The sequence below is a fragment of the Scophthalmus maximus genome, chromosome 6 (assembly GCF_022379125.1).
Source record: "Scophthalmus maximus strain ysfricsl-2021 chromosome 6, ASM2237912v1, whole genome shotgun sequence".
Classification (NCBI taxonomy): Eukaryota; Metazoa; Chordata; class Actinopteri; order Pleuronectiformes; family Scophthalmidae; genus Scophthalmus; species Scophthalmus maximus.
Window position 1 is genome coordinate 20,677,843 of NC_061520.1, and position 14,358 is coordinate 20,692,200.

The 14,358-nt window shown below is 43.7% G+C and overlaps 1 protein-coding gene and 1 long non-coding RNA gene across 6 annotated transcripts in view; one reads left to right on the forward strand and one right to left on the reverse strand.

Moving 5' to 3' along the window:
• Positions 1–5,318: 5,318 nt before the first annotated feature.
• On the reverse strand, positions 5,319–9,407 carry LOC118309895. The gene is made up of 4 exons (XR_004793640.2): positions 9,169–9,407; positions 7,639–7,747; positions 6,422–6,491; positions 5,319–5,396 (listed from the first exon to the last, which is right to left on the reverse strand). It is a non-coding gene; the product is annotated as an uncharacterized LOC118309895 (long non-coding RNA).
• sulf2a (sulfatase 2a) overlaps positions 8,193–14,358 on the forward strand; it is a 48,945-nt gene continuing 42,779 nt past the window's right edge. For 4 of the 5 annotated variants that reach the window (XM_035632513.2, XM_035632518.2, XM_035632517.2 and 1 more), the window contains exons 1-3: positions 9,519–9,647; positions 10,456–10,499; positions 11,437–11,533. The gene's annotated coding sequence lies outside the window, so the exon portion shown is untranslated. Of the gene's footprint in view, positions 8,331–9,518; positions 9,648–10,455; positions 10,500–11,436; positions 11,534–14,358 lie in introns of those variants that run through there. The other variant, XM_035632515.2, reaches the window with a different exon arrangement.

Consider the following 14,358-nt stretch of genomic DNA (forward strand, 5'->3'; position numbering starts at 1 on the left):
GATATTCTCATATTTTAGAAGCTGAAATCAGCAAAAGTTTTCATAAACATTTTTCCTTACCATTTGTCAGCTGATTGTTTCACCATCACCACTTACTCATCAACATCCCCCCTCTGCATCATTGTGTCAAAGTGTACTAAAGTTTTTCACTCTCTCACTGTACTCGTATTGGCTAGGCCTCTGCACTTCATTGTCTAATGTAAGCCTCTGATTACAGTCCAGTTGGAGGTCAGTGCTGCGTTTCAGCAGTGCTCCCCTCCCACGGTGCAGAGGTTAAAGCCCAGTTAACCTCATATGTCCAGGAGCATTCCAGAAACTGTCAGCTGGCTTTTTCCCTGAAGCTTCCCATCAAGGGTCTGCGCCTTGACGCTGGGAAACCTCCCTTGTATCCCAGAGAAAAGGAACAACACAATCAAGGTGTTTGAACAACCGCAAAGTGCACACACACAGACACACACATGGAGGAGGAGGCCATGTGAGAGCTGCTGCTCAGGGAATCTCACCATTAGTAACCAACAGTATATTTAGGAGGATCAGCTGGGATTTGTGTGTGTGAGAGTGTGTAAATAGGTGCATTGGTGTGTTTCATTTACTGTGTTTGTGTCTGCTGGTTGGACTAAATATGGGGGCTTGCTCACCTGTTCACACACACACACACACACACACACACACACACACACACACACACACACACACACACACACACACACAAACACCCCCAGCAATCTATGTTCACAGGGCCACAGTCACGGCTGAGTATGCACACAAACACACAAACACACACACACACACACACACTGACCTCCACATTTTTCCTCTGTGCTCACCTGTTTGTTCAGAGGATGTCTGATGCCTGATCAACTTTAAACACAGCTCCAATGTTTCCACGCTACCTGTTTGAACAGCTGAGTGAAGCGTTGACTTTAGCACTTTGCACAATAGCACACGATTGGTTTGGAAACACACACACACACACACACACACACACACACACACACACACACACACAGGCCTCTTCCTCCTGTGCTCCTTCGCGCGGACTTGCGGGGATGTGTTAAACGCTGCCCGGTGATCCATTGAAAGCCCCCCCTCTCTCTCCTTCAAAATAGCTCACTCTGGTCTGATGGAGTACAATAAGAAATCTGGTTTAAAGTGCATGTTTGTGGTCTGCATTGCTTACTATATATGGGCCGTGCCTCCCAGTCCAACATCTAATTATGTGTTGAGCACTGATGGGAAAGGATTACACACACACACACACACACACACACACTCACACTCACATCCAGCAGGAATCTGTAATTGTGTAAATGGACTCTGTGGATGTTGGAGTGGATGTGGAGTATGGGAAGCAGTGTGCTATTGAAGGAATGCCCTGGTGCCAGTGAGACTAGGGAGCAGAGCGGCAGTCGAGCTGTGGTGGCGCAAACACAGGAGAGATGGCAGGGTTTATGACAGCGAGCTGCATTCCTCTGTGATCTATCGGCAGCTTCACACTGGTGGACATCGTGTTGTATTTAGAGGAACACGTACACATGCATGCAAAAACTAAGAGCCAAAAACGTATACATCCAAATGGGTGGTGACTCGTAAAACTTGGACCTCTCTATCTCATATAGGCAGCGAGGGAGACTATTACAGGCGTAATGCGGCGCAGCGGGCTCGTCGGCGTCCGTCTGTCGCTGGCCGGCCCGTTTTTGGGGGTCCGGGCGGAGGGGTTTTGTGGCTGCGGTGCTGCCTGAGGCCGGGCTGGGCTGATTTACAGGCGGCGTGGGGACATGTGCCGGGGATACTCCCAGAGCAGCCTGGTGGGGGCCACAACAGCCACACTGCTGCTGCCTGCACATCTGGAGTCTAGACTGAGTGGCTCTGCCGGAGCGCCTCACTCCCTCCCTTCTTCCCTCTCCACATCCACATCCATCCATCCATCCCTCGGCCTCAGCTGCGATGTCCCCCCCCCCCCTTCCCTCCCATCTTCATCCACTGTTTGTGTAGCTGCTGGGGCTCAGTTGAAATTCAAGATCAGCTCTCACTTTTTCCTCTCTCCCACTCACTTTCCTTCGACCCTTGTCTCTCTCTCTCTCTCTATTCTCGCGCTCTTACCCAGCCTCCAACACATCTGATGAAGGGCAAAATTGTCTGAACAGAATGAGTGCACGTCATGGAGCGCATGTGGAAGACATCATAGAGGGGATTGTTATTCCTGTCCCACTGAAAGCCAGAGCCCTAAGTGTTCACAGGGGGACCCTCCAGTGATCTCTCAAGGAATTGAGGATCAGGCACTTGAGCCAAAGAGCGGCCACATAAACATATTGGGTCCGACATACATAATAAACAGCAGCGTGATAAACATGATACTCTGCGCACTCAATCCCTCACACACTCGGCCTGGTTTTTATGGCGGCTCCTGTTGGTTCCAGTCAGGACAAATGTTCTTTGCTCTGCTGGCGACCTTGTGAAGATGAAGACTGCTGACACTCTTTATCCTCCCTTCCCTCACCTCCTTGCTTCCAACACAAAGACACACATTCATGTCTGCTATCACTCATTTTAACCATCTTTCTCGCCTCATACACACACACCCGCACACACACACACACACACACACACACACACACACACACACACACACACACACACACACACACACACACACACACACACACACACACACACAACCACACTCACAGATAAAGCTTCTTATGCTGTAAGTTTTCTCACCACACAAGGGAGCGCTCATTAGTTTTGAATGGGAGCCCATAATGTGTAAATAGAGACGCACACACACGTGTTGACACCGACATGATGGATGAAGCACTCAGCTTTATAAGATACATATGTTTTCGTAAATGTTCTCGGGAAGCAGTTAGGAACTTCTGTGTGTTCTAAGAGACATGAGGTGTTATGCAAATGATCTATTGTGTCTGACAATGTGTGGTTTTACATTTTAGAACTGCGTCATGCATCAGGGTGTCCCATTGGCACATGAGCACAATCACTATAGTGTCTCTCGTTTGAACGGTGGAAATTTGTAGAAGAAACAACTTACTCTCCCAGTAATGAACATGAGCTTTTTCTTTTTTATTGCCATGTTCACTCTATCACATTCACACCGTGTCATACGCTACAGGAGAAATGGCTGCGTTCAAGTCTCTGGTGTTAAACAGGTCGTAAAAAGCTGCTACGTGATACTCTCCAACAAGGCCTGAACCTGTGCGGCTGCTCGCCTGACTGTCGCCTGCCTGCCTGCCTGCCCCGCCCCTCAAATGGAACAAATTACACAGCTACTTGGGTAAAATAAGGGAATATTCATTTTGGAAAGAAGTTAAGAAAGCAAGAAAACATCTGGATAGCACTGGTTGGTGTTTGCCTACTCTGGAAGCCATTAGAACAAACAGTGTTCCTGCTTTAAATGGTCTTCTTCTCTCACTCTCACGTTTCACTCTGGTTGAACCTTGCACATCCTCCCGCCACCTGTGTCAGCTCTGGTTCCCACCCGAGTGTTTTGTCACAGGATAGATATGGATGGTGAGAAAAGAGAGAGACATCAGATATACAACAGGAGGGAGGTAGCACTGAAGACAAAGAGGGCAAGTAGTTCCAAGAGCTAGGGGTGACCTCTTCGGATTACAGGTGCAAACCGTCGACGTGCCTCTCACCTGCATGAAAGCCGCGGGGCTTGAGTATCACACATGACAAAGGTCGAGGAGACGGGTTTGCTGCTCTGCGAGAGCCCCACAGCTCACAATTCTCCATAACTGCTTCAAGTACCAAGTTGACCCTGTCTCATGTGAGAAACAAAAGCTGCTCTCAAATGGCTTCGTGAAACACCTCCCTTTTGTCACAACTAATGCTTAAACTAAAACTTGTATTGGGAATTATAAAAAACAAGTGCAAAAACTGCTGCTGATGTGCCCATTTTTGCCCTATTGACAGCAACAGATCGAGATCTTAATACCAAGTGATCTACTGCAGAAAAGACAGGCGGCTGAATGGATTTTGTTATTTCAAGAGTAAGTGATGAATCATATCGTCCTATTGAGACTCAGATATTGCACAATACTTGTGTATGCATCCAAGAGAGAGAGAGAGTGTTTTGTACTCACGTGTCTGCACAGCTACACACATTTTTTTTGGTACCCTGTTGTTGCACAATAAGGCGTCGGCACCATAGGTGTGTGTGGAGACCTGCCGATTGGCACGGCACTGTGTGAATCATCAGGCTTATGGGGCAACACCGCTGTCAAAACCCAACGTGCCCGACAGGCCTCTGGGAGCGGCTCACCAACTTACCAGTGTGGGTGGTGCACCCACACTGGTATTATTTGTGTTTTTACTCAGAGACTTAGGCAAACACAGACTTAGCATGTCATCCAGCAACTTAGAAATACACTCTGCCTGGTAATAAGGTCATGAAGAAAAACAATCAAACTGTTGCAGGAAGTGAAAAGTAGAGGGTATTTGATCGGACTGATGATGAAGTAACTGTCATGAACGAAGGCACGAAACGAAGAAATTAAACAGTAATAGTGGGTGAAAATTGCTATGAGTTTCATCTGTCTGGTTTCAAGGATTTTTTTTGGCCAACAATTTGGCAGCCAAGTTGCCTCAATACGATGCATCTTGCTCTCTGGTCCCATCAAAAGAAAAGATTTCAGGATGTTTGGCATGGTAATTTGCATTGCTGTTCCTCTTACGTATTATTTTGTAGAACTACGCAACCAACTTTTCAAAAGAAAAGATTTCAGGATGTTTGGCATGGTAATTTGCATTGCTGTTCCTCTTACGTATTATTTTGTAGAACTACGCAACCAACTGCAGTGTAGATAATGTGCTTCCTGTGCACGTGAATGGTCTTGTGATACGCCTTTTAATGTGTTAGGATGGACAGAGTTCTGATACGGAGTTAAAACCAAGTGGCAACCCACCATTACGTCACTCATTGGTTTTGTGAACTACCGCTTTGAAGCCTCTGCCCACTCGCACGCGCCCACCTACACCTGCAACCATACACCGATTGGATGGTACTAGCTGTCAATAGGGCCGTATCCACGCTCCAATGCATACTCTGCCTAATCGTGTATTTTACTCTACATGTGACCTAACTTTACAATATGAATATCATACTGCATTAGATAAGACTATAGCGACTGGTACCATAGACTCAGGAAAATGTTTACTGACTTTATAAATCAAGTGAGAAGTAGAGTCATTTTCTCATAGACTTCTATAGAAATTGACTTATTTTCACAACCAGTGGAGTGCCCTCTGCTGGTCACTCCAGATAATACAGGCTTAACTTGGCTCATTAACAGCTCTTTACTTACCCAGTCTAGAAGAAACGCTGCAAGTTCAGCATCAAACTTCATTCTTTAACTTGCCAGCAGCTGTCCTGTCTGGAAACCAACGGCAATGTTAAATCCTGTTTTGCTTCTATTTTTAGCAATTCACATGCTAACCAGCTAGCCCCAGCCCTCCCACTCTGGTAATAACCACTGTTTGATGGCAAGTCACTGTAGCGTTCAGTCTGTCCTTAGTCCAACATGAGAAGATGTAAGGTGTGGCATAATGATATATTTTGTCTTGTAAACGCAAGTTAAGTAAACAACTTTGCTAAGCAAAGTTTCAGCTCTTCTCTGACGCTATGTCACACTTTGCTGACTGAAAAATGGAAATCCCGAATACAGATTTTCATAACTTCCGTCGCAGAATTCCAAGAGTGTTGTGCCTTGACGTAATTTAACTAACTGTACTAATAATATTACATTTCATTACATTTATTTAGCAGACGCTTTTGTCCAAAGCGACTTACAATAAGTGCATTCTAACATGGGGATATTACTCAACGTGCAAAAGTTAACAAAGTGCATAAACATTCATGAAATAGGCAAAGAAAGCTTCAAGTGCTATTAGTCATAAAGTAAAAGAAAATGCTTTTTTTTATGTGTGTGTGCAGTATATTTAGTTAAATTTAGAATAGTGTATTCAGGGAGTATGGTGCAGTCTGAACAGGTGAGTTTTCAGTCTGCGACGAAAGCATTGGAGGGATTCCGCTGTCCTGGCATATTACTAATAATACAAATACTACCACTACTTATAATAATAATTGATCTACCAAAAGGTTTGTCGGGGGTTAAAAAGTTTCAAGTGATCGAGTGTGATCCGGTTAAAAACAACTCAATTCATTTGATACACTTGATCGAATGTTGTTTTGGGTTTGAATGTGGCAGTGATGTGAAAATGAAAGAGTCTCTCAGTGGTCATGCCTTGTCATGTTGAACCAGACCAGATGTCTCAATGACAGAAGACTGGGTTTTGACACACAACACTACACAACAGTGTCACAGGGTGAGTACAGCTCAAAACAGAATGAACTGAAATAATAGTTTTTGGCCCCAAAGAAAACAAAGTCAATGCTCACCTTGAATTCATGCCAGAAATCTTGTGGTGTAGTTATGGAATCGCCTCTGTTATGGAATCCACCACCTCACCTCAAAAACAAAGCAAGAATTATAGGATTTCTGTCAACACAATACACAGAAAAACCTTGTTCATAGGTTTATTTTCTGAAGGCTAAACTTGCTTCTTCACAGCTCTCAGTAACCAAAAAACAACCAGACAGCTGTAGCTCATCCACAATGCAGAGCCCTCGCTAACACCGAGAAAGTGGAGCACATTACACACAAATCACTGCACTGGCTTCCTGTGGGTCAAAGAATAGACTTTAAAATCCTATTACTTGTCGATAAAGCACTAAATTGTCTCGGGCCAAAATACATCTCTGATTTACTGATACGCTCTGGAACATCCAGGCCCCTCAGAGCTTCTGACACAGGTTTACTCAGCATTCACAGACTCAGAACCAAGCCAAGTAAAGCAGCTTTTAGTTTCCATAACCACCTGTGGAACAAGCTTCCTGAAGTATATCCCAACTATTTACTTGTTTTTTGCTTAGTTTTTAGTTTAGTCATTACAATCTCATGTGTTCTTATTGTTTTATTTTAATTGTTTATAATTACTGATGCCCCTGTAAAGCACTGTGATTTGCATTCTGTATGAATGGTGCACTATAAAACATACCTGCCTTGCCTTACAGCAGTGACTCAGCTGGATCATATCAAAATAAAGATCATTGTTCCAAACTCTGTGCTTGTCTCTAGGTAGTGGACATCAAACCAGTCAGTCACAGCGACTGTGTCAAGTGCCCTGTGTGCATCAGCTCCAGTTGTAAACCACTCCACTGTGTTAACTAGCTGTGTAACCATTTTTTTTTTTTTACAGCTGTGTTATGACGTCCTGCAGGTGGCACTTAAACTTTCGTTCAACTCCTCCTCTCGCTCCTTCTCTTTCACTCACGCTCGGTCTCATCTTTCTTTTGACTCAATCCTCAGTCCAACACAGGAGCTGAAACAAAACATCCTTCTCCATGTGCATCATCTATCGTCCACCTATTGTTGCCATGTGTGATCTCACTGTGCCTGTGACAGTGACGCAAATGTTTGCCAAACTCGTGGTCCTGTAATAACACCTTTATTTGTAGTCACAACAACAACAACAACAACTGTCAGAGACATATTTAAAAAAAGATTATGGGTTCTCCCCCCTGGGTGTGGGCTGTTGTTTCATGTGTAAACCTACGGCTGAAGCGGTCATTTGGTCTTCATGGTTACGGTTGATTTCACGAGCATTGTAGCCTGGATGAGATGCCGTTCACGTGAAAAAGGCCTCTCTTCCAGGAGCTCGGTGCCTTTGGGAAATAATGAAAAACAAACACAGAGCCTTAATGTTGACTCAGAGATAAGTGATCCACAGGTTATTACTGCACTCCTCTCTCCACTGCTCTCCCATGGCTCTTGAATGACTCTATATGTAATGTAAACTGTGTGAATTGTTTCTTTTCGTGTTTGCATTTTATGGAAACTATGTGTTTATGAGTGGCTCTGTGCAGACCGTGGCAAAAAAATAAAAAAGGACAGTTAAATAACTTATCTAAACAGATAGCCCACCCACCCACCCTCCTCCTCCTCCTCCTCCTCCTCCTCCTCCTCCTCCTCCTCCTCCTCACATAACTGGCCTCCAGGGAAAAGGATGTCAGATGCTGTTGTTGTGTGTCATTTAAAGCCATTCCTTTGCAGCTGTAATGGACTGACGGAGGGCGTTTATGATACTAATCTTCTTGAGCTGAGGATTCCAATGCACATAATCTGACCAACACAAATTAATTTTACACCTTTGTATTGATTCTCCAATGACGGGGCATCCCTTCATTGTGGTCATAGACTGGCTATTTGGACCTTTAGCTTCAACTGACATCTCAAGTCCTTCCCCAGGTTGGTCTAAAGTGTTGTGTCACAGGTTTTTGTAATGATACGGTACATTAAGGGATTTGGGGAAAATCTGTTAATGCTATTACCTGATAAACCCCTAAAGTTTTGGCACCAAATTGTAAGAATGCTACTCAGTCTGCTCTTCTAATCAAGCTGTTAAACCACTCAATTCATAATGTTCATGTCATGTACCTGCCATACTGCAAAATGAAGTCTGAGACATTGAAGGCGGGGGGGTTTGAGGGAGTTCACATTAAGCAGAGTTTGCAGATTAAGAAAATTCCAATTGCATTTTTAAGATGTCTGTGAGGGATGTTGGTCCTCAAGTGTACTTCAAACCAGAGCTAATTTCCAGGAAAACCTTTTTAAAGAGACTCCTGGATAATGCATTGGCGTCCTACATTAAACTACAAGTGGGACATTGTAATTAGGGTTTACAGAGGACCGAGAATGGAAAAGTGGAAAAGGAAACCACAAAGAGTTCTCTTAATTATTCTGATATTCATCCAGTCAACTACAGCCCGAACAAGTTTTCATGTTATTGAGAAATATCCCCCCCTGTGTTGTCAGCAAAATCCTGATCCATGGTCAGTCCTGCCCGCCAGCCAAGACTCACACGACTCGTGAACATGATACGAGCCGGTGGCGCCCTCTACTGTCTCAAATTGGTTAGTGTAAAAAATAAAAATATTTAAAAAAAATTCTAGATTTCTAGCTAGAGTTCTTACAAAAAACAGAGGGTTGACTTGTTTAGTGCCGCAGCCGCGATGGACACCTGTCTGTCTGAAACAAACCTAAACTGGGCATTTTCACAAGAAGAGAGAGCGCCGGTGTTACTTACAGAAGGAAGTACGGCTGACGTCCATTTAAGAGTTAATAGTCCTGTTGAACGGTGTGGGAGGACTGCAACAGTTGGAGTCATTATGAGTGATCAGTTATTACCTGCAGTTATTACAACTCAAAACGCCCCCCCCCCCCAAAAAATAAAATAAAAATAAAAATAGAACCCCTGGACCGACTGTGTAGTAAAATCCCTAAGAGTAGTACACCTGTAGCCGAATCACACTTCAGATATCAATCCGCTGCCTTCGACCGCTGGCCTGCCCGTGTTGTCCGACGACCTCCCATTAAAAAAACAGATTGCTGTTGACCTTTTTTTTTTTCCTTGTAGAAAAACAGCAACTTAACCGATTAAAAAAACCCGCCGTTGACCTGCTGATGTTGTTTTATCAGCGAACGGAGAGTCGCCCATGGCGCCGTCAACTGTCGGTAGAGGTCGCTGCGACACCGGAGAGGTTTGATTAGACGCACACGGAGCAGGTGTGTTCGAGTGGAGGGAGTCAGGTGGAGGGTTTTGTTTTTTTAACTTTCTTTTGAAAAGAAAACGACAGACATAATCCTCCCAGAACTGCACTCAAAGTCGAGTATTGTGTCCTGACTGATAACCTACCTGCTTCCCAGTCAGAAGGAACAGTAAGACACGCTGGGAATCATTGTGCAGACATAACGTTGGCAGAGGCGATTCTAAAATGTGTTGGGGCCCTGGGCTCCAAATCAAAGGGGGGCCCCTCGGACCAGCGTTCATCCCCATTATGCTATAAATAATCTGTTTAAAAACTATTCATTGTTTAATATTCACATTTCAGGGATGTTGTAATTTAACATAGTTCCAATACAGACGATTAAACGTGTGTGCTGGAGCCTGCACTATGGCTACTAAGGTTTTTTACATTAACTGCGTAATGAAAACTTCAGTTTCATAAAACCACAGGCCTACTCCACAGACATGAACAAAAACATGTAAATACACTCACCAAACACCAAAGTAAACCAAAAGAAATAATATTATGCTAGTGGAAGTTACGTTATTCAAGTGTCTCTCCCCTACAGTTAATGCAAGACTAGCAGCATTTAGTTATTTAGTAATATATTTAATCATTATTATCTGTTCAATTTACCACTGACCCTCCCCCCCTCCTCTTTCCCCTACTGACCTGGGGGCCCCAAGCAGTGGCTGCTGGCGCCTCTGAACGTTGGTGTTTGAGTTTGGTGTAAAACTTATTGTGTTGTGGGGTTTTAGTTTTACCGACGGTGAACTCGAGTGAACTCGAGTGTTTGTGTTTTGCAGATGTGCCATCGTGCACGCAGAGGGGGAACGCTTTCCACCAGCCTGTAAGTCTGCGAATTTCATATTAATAGACTGTGAGTGATGTTTGGCATTCAATAGACTGAATGAATTATAGATGATATAGTCCTGGAAAATATTACTCTAATCTCTGAACAACACATCAGAGACCTCAAAAAAAGCTGCTTTAGCCTCTTCTTCTTCTTCTTCTTCTTCTTCTTCTTCTTCTTCTTCTTCTTCCAGTCTGCACCAAGACATCCAGCCCAACGACCGACTCTGGTGTCTGTCACAAAATACTCCCTCTGTTTCCCAGAGTCTCTCTCCGTGTGTGTGTGTGTGTGTGTGTGTGTGTGTGTGTGTGTGTGTTCAGTTGTGTGGCTCTGCCAGTTGTTCAGTGTTATCTATCTATCTATCATATACTTACCATCACACTTATCATGACACATGGAAACACTGTGCAGTGACCATCCCATTTATAATACCACTTAAATACACATAACAATAGTCATTATTATATATCATTATCATTAGGGCCCGAGCTCCACTCACAAAAGTCAGAGCGAGGACCTATTATAATTGAATTAATTATTATTATTATTATTATTCAGCAAATGAATCGCTGATTTAAGGCACTTAACGTGCCCGACCTGCCCAAAAATTTGAACATGCATCAGAAATGGTGAAGAATTTGATAAATTTGATATTTAAGGGTTCTCGTGTTTGAAGACACTCTTGTTACCTCGACTTGTGTTTACTTATATTTTATTGAAGAGCTTTATTTTATATTTCTTTTGCTACTTTCTATATGATATTATATACAGTAGCTGCTGATTTTCACATTTCTTTATTTTCCTGTGTAAATCTTTACAAGAGGCACAATGACAATAAAGTTCATGAATCTTGGGACATCTTTGTTACAATATTCATTTGATTAGTTACAGTATCACTCTCTGCATTATACAACATTCCTTTTTTATTGAACAGGTATCCTGTGACAAATGCCGTTGTGTGGAAGCTTTGCCTGATGCAAGTATCAACCATATCGTAACCGAGCTGAGCTGTTGGAGTCATGCAACATGAGGTAGGAGAGATGACTGACAAGTGCTTGAGGTAGTTTTCCGATCTTTTTACTTAACAGTAGCAACTCTACAATGAAAAAATCCTATTTTTTCAACTTAATCAGCAGTTTAATGTTGTCAGTTACATTATACAATGTTTAATGTTAAGCATTTCTTCACATTTATCCAGTTTTGTTTGTAAAGTTTATCTGTAAACTAACCTGTAACTACAAGCAGGGACTGCACACGGTTACCATTTTTTTCCTGCTATAAAAAGAAAATCCTTTATTATTATTAAATCATTAGTCAAACTAATGTTGTAGAAAGTGTACACTCAGGAAATGTTGCCATCAACTACAAGATGAGTACATGTCTTAATCCTTTCCCCCCCATATAGAAATATACAAGTAATTATTTCTCAACGGTAAACCTTAACCTTAAAATCGTACAGTTTGTTGTTGCAGGTATAGTACAAATTCCTAATGAGATTACTCTAATCTCATTGTGTGTGACAAAATGCTCCTCTGAGTCTCCATGTGCAGGAATGTTTAAAATTCACTTCATCTGATGTCTCGTGCGCCCTGAGCTCGCTGTGTTGAACACCAGGTTGCCTCTCGTGTGTCGGTGTGGCTTTGCCCCCCCAACCCCATCCAGTCCCTCCTATCCATCCATCCAGCCATATTTTCGATTGAAGTGTTCCTGCGTCAATGAGCCAATTGTTCTTGAGTTTTGTTCCCCCCGGGGACCGTTGTGCAGCTAACAACATTCTGCTCACAACCATTTTAAAACATATTCACTGCACCGGGGAGGGATTGAGGCCAACAAAACAATAATGCCTTGGAGCATGTACACATACCAAAAAAAAATGCGTTAATGACAGTCGCACTAGCAAAGTGACAGCCCATTCTTTTCCCGTCAATTAGACCTTGGTTATTCAAAAGCAATTTGCAACTCCCTGCAGAGTGAAATGTGTGCCATCTCCCAGGCCTTACTCTGTGATTGTGTAAGTGATGTACTCATTCCATGTCTCTGTGTGCGTCCTAGTTTGAGACATAAAAATAATTCAAGTTAGACACGAGCCCCAGTGCTCCCTCTACGCAGTGTTGTTCCCATGAAAAACAGAAGAAAAAAAATGGATAGGGTTATTTTGAGGTGTGTGAATGTTCCTCGCTGTGTGCACCCATGGCCGTGTGCAAAGGAGTATTGATACAGCTGGCATTCAAAGCCCTGATTAATTGCCATGGCATTTGGCTGTTCTCTGTAAATGCCATATCCCATGCCGAGTGCTTGGTTAATGGATGTCTGCCCATTACAGCCCGGGCATCGGCCCTTTCTCCTTCCTATTTCCCCTCTCGTCTCCCTACTTCCCTCCGCTCCTCTGTCCTCGCCTCGTCCTCCTCTCCTTCATGAAAGGTTAGCTGTGCTATATCAGCAGGGATGGACACGTGTCTGCGCTCTCGACAGTTTCGTCCACAGTGGGCGCGCCACACAAAGGCTCAGCCTCCTCTCAAATTCCTGACGGTGTCAGTTCAGAGGTAGCTTGAGTTTACGTCCTCTCCCGTTCTCTTTAATCAACAATAAATGTGTTCTGATAAGAGCTGGGGACAGACCTCTACCTTCAAGTGTGTATTCTCCTAAGACCCAATTTCAGTTTGTCTCTATATCTCTAAGAAGGGAAAAAAAGGATATGAAGAATTGGCTTTCGTCCTCTAGTGAATTAGTTTGCTCTATCTTAATGAGGTTTGCCATGTCAGAGGGAAGAGTTCAGAGCCTGCATGCTAAACAGACTGAAATTGGAATTTTGGAGTATGAACTCCTTAACTGCAAAAATACCTTCTCTCTCCTGCTCTTATTCCAGCGCCGCCACGCAATTACCCTTATACACAGTTTCATCTTGTCATTTCCAAATAGAAAAGAAAGACCAAGCAGAAGAGAAATCATCTTGTGGGGGGGGGGGTTGTCTCTCGCTTTTTCTTTTTAGAAAAAACTAATTCCAAAATCTAATTAACCGCAGAAAAACATGTTACCATTTGGCTGGAAACATCGAACTTAGTTATGCAAATGGACCCAAGGATTGTAGGATGTGATTTGACAGAATCTCATTCAGGCTGGTGCTGGGCCAGATAGAAAGATTACTCGGCCGTATCTGAGTGGAGGCAAAGAGGAAGCCATGAGCCTGGTAATTTATTTTGTTGGTATTTCTCCTGTTTGACTTCAGACGGCTCATTAAGGGGGCAAGGTGTCATCCAGACAGACAGAAAGACGGACAGGAGCGTTTCCTCTAATGGCCTCTCCTCTGCCCTGTCTGCATCAGCTCTTTCCTGCCTTTTGCGTCGCTGGCTTAATCTCTGACTTTTTTAATATGAGGTGCCAAATAAGATTTTACACAATTCATCATTTTGCTCCTCACGGGCAGAGGGAGATGCTATCTCATCCTCCCACTTGTCTTCAGTCTGCTTACAGCGCTGTTTCTGGGCTGAGAGATGGCCAGAGGGCTGAGATGAGGAGCAGAGGGTCTGGCTCTCTTTTATCTTTTTTTATTTTTTATGACCCGATGGGGAGACCATGAATATTTCCGTGTTGTGACAGTCTGCTAGACAGGTGCTGTAGCTGGCTGGTGGAAGGGGGTGGACCATTTCCTGTGAGAAGCTTGATAAACGTTGTTTCTACCACAGGGAACATGCTCAAATACACACACACACACACACACACACACACACACACACACACACACACACACAACCACACATACACACACACACACACACACACACATACTTGTCTCAATCCACAAATCTGAGGTCTCAGCTCGAACTAGGTAGCCTGGACTAGACAGACTAATACACTC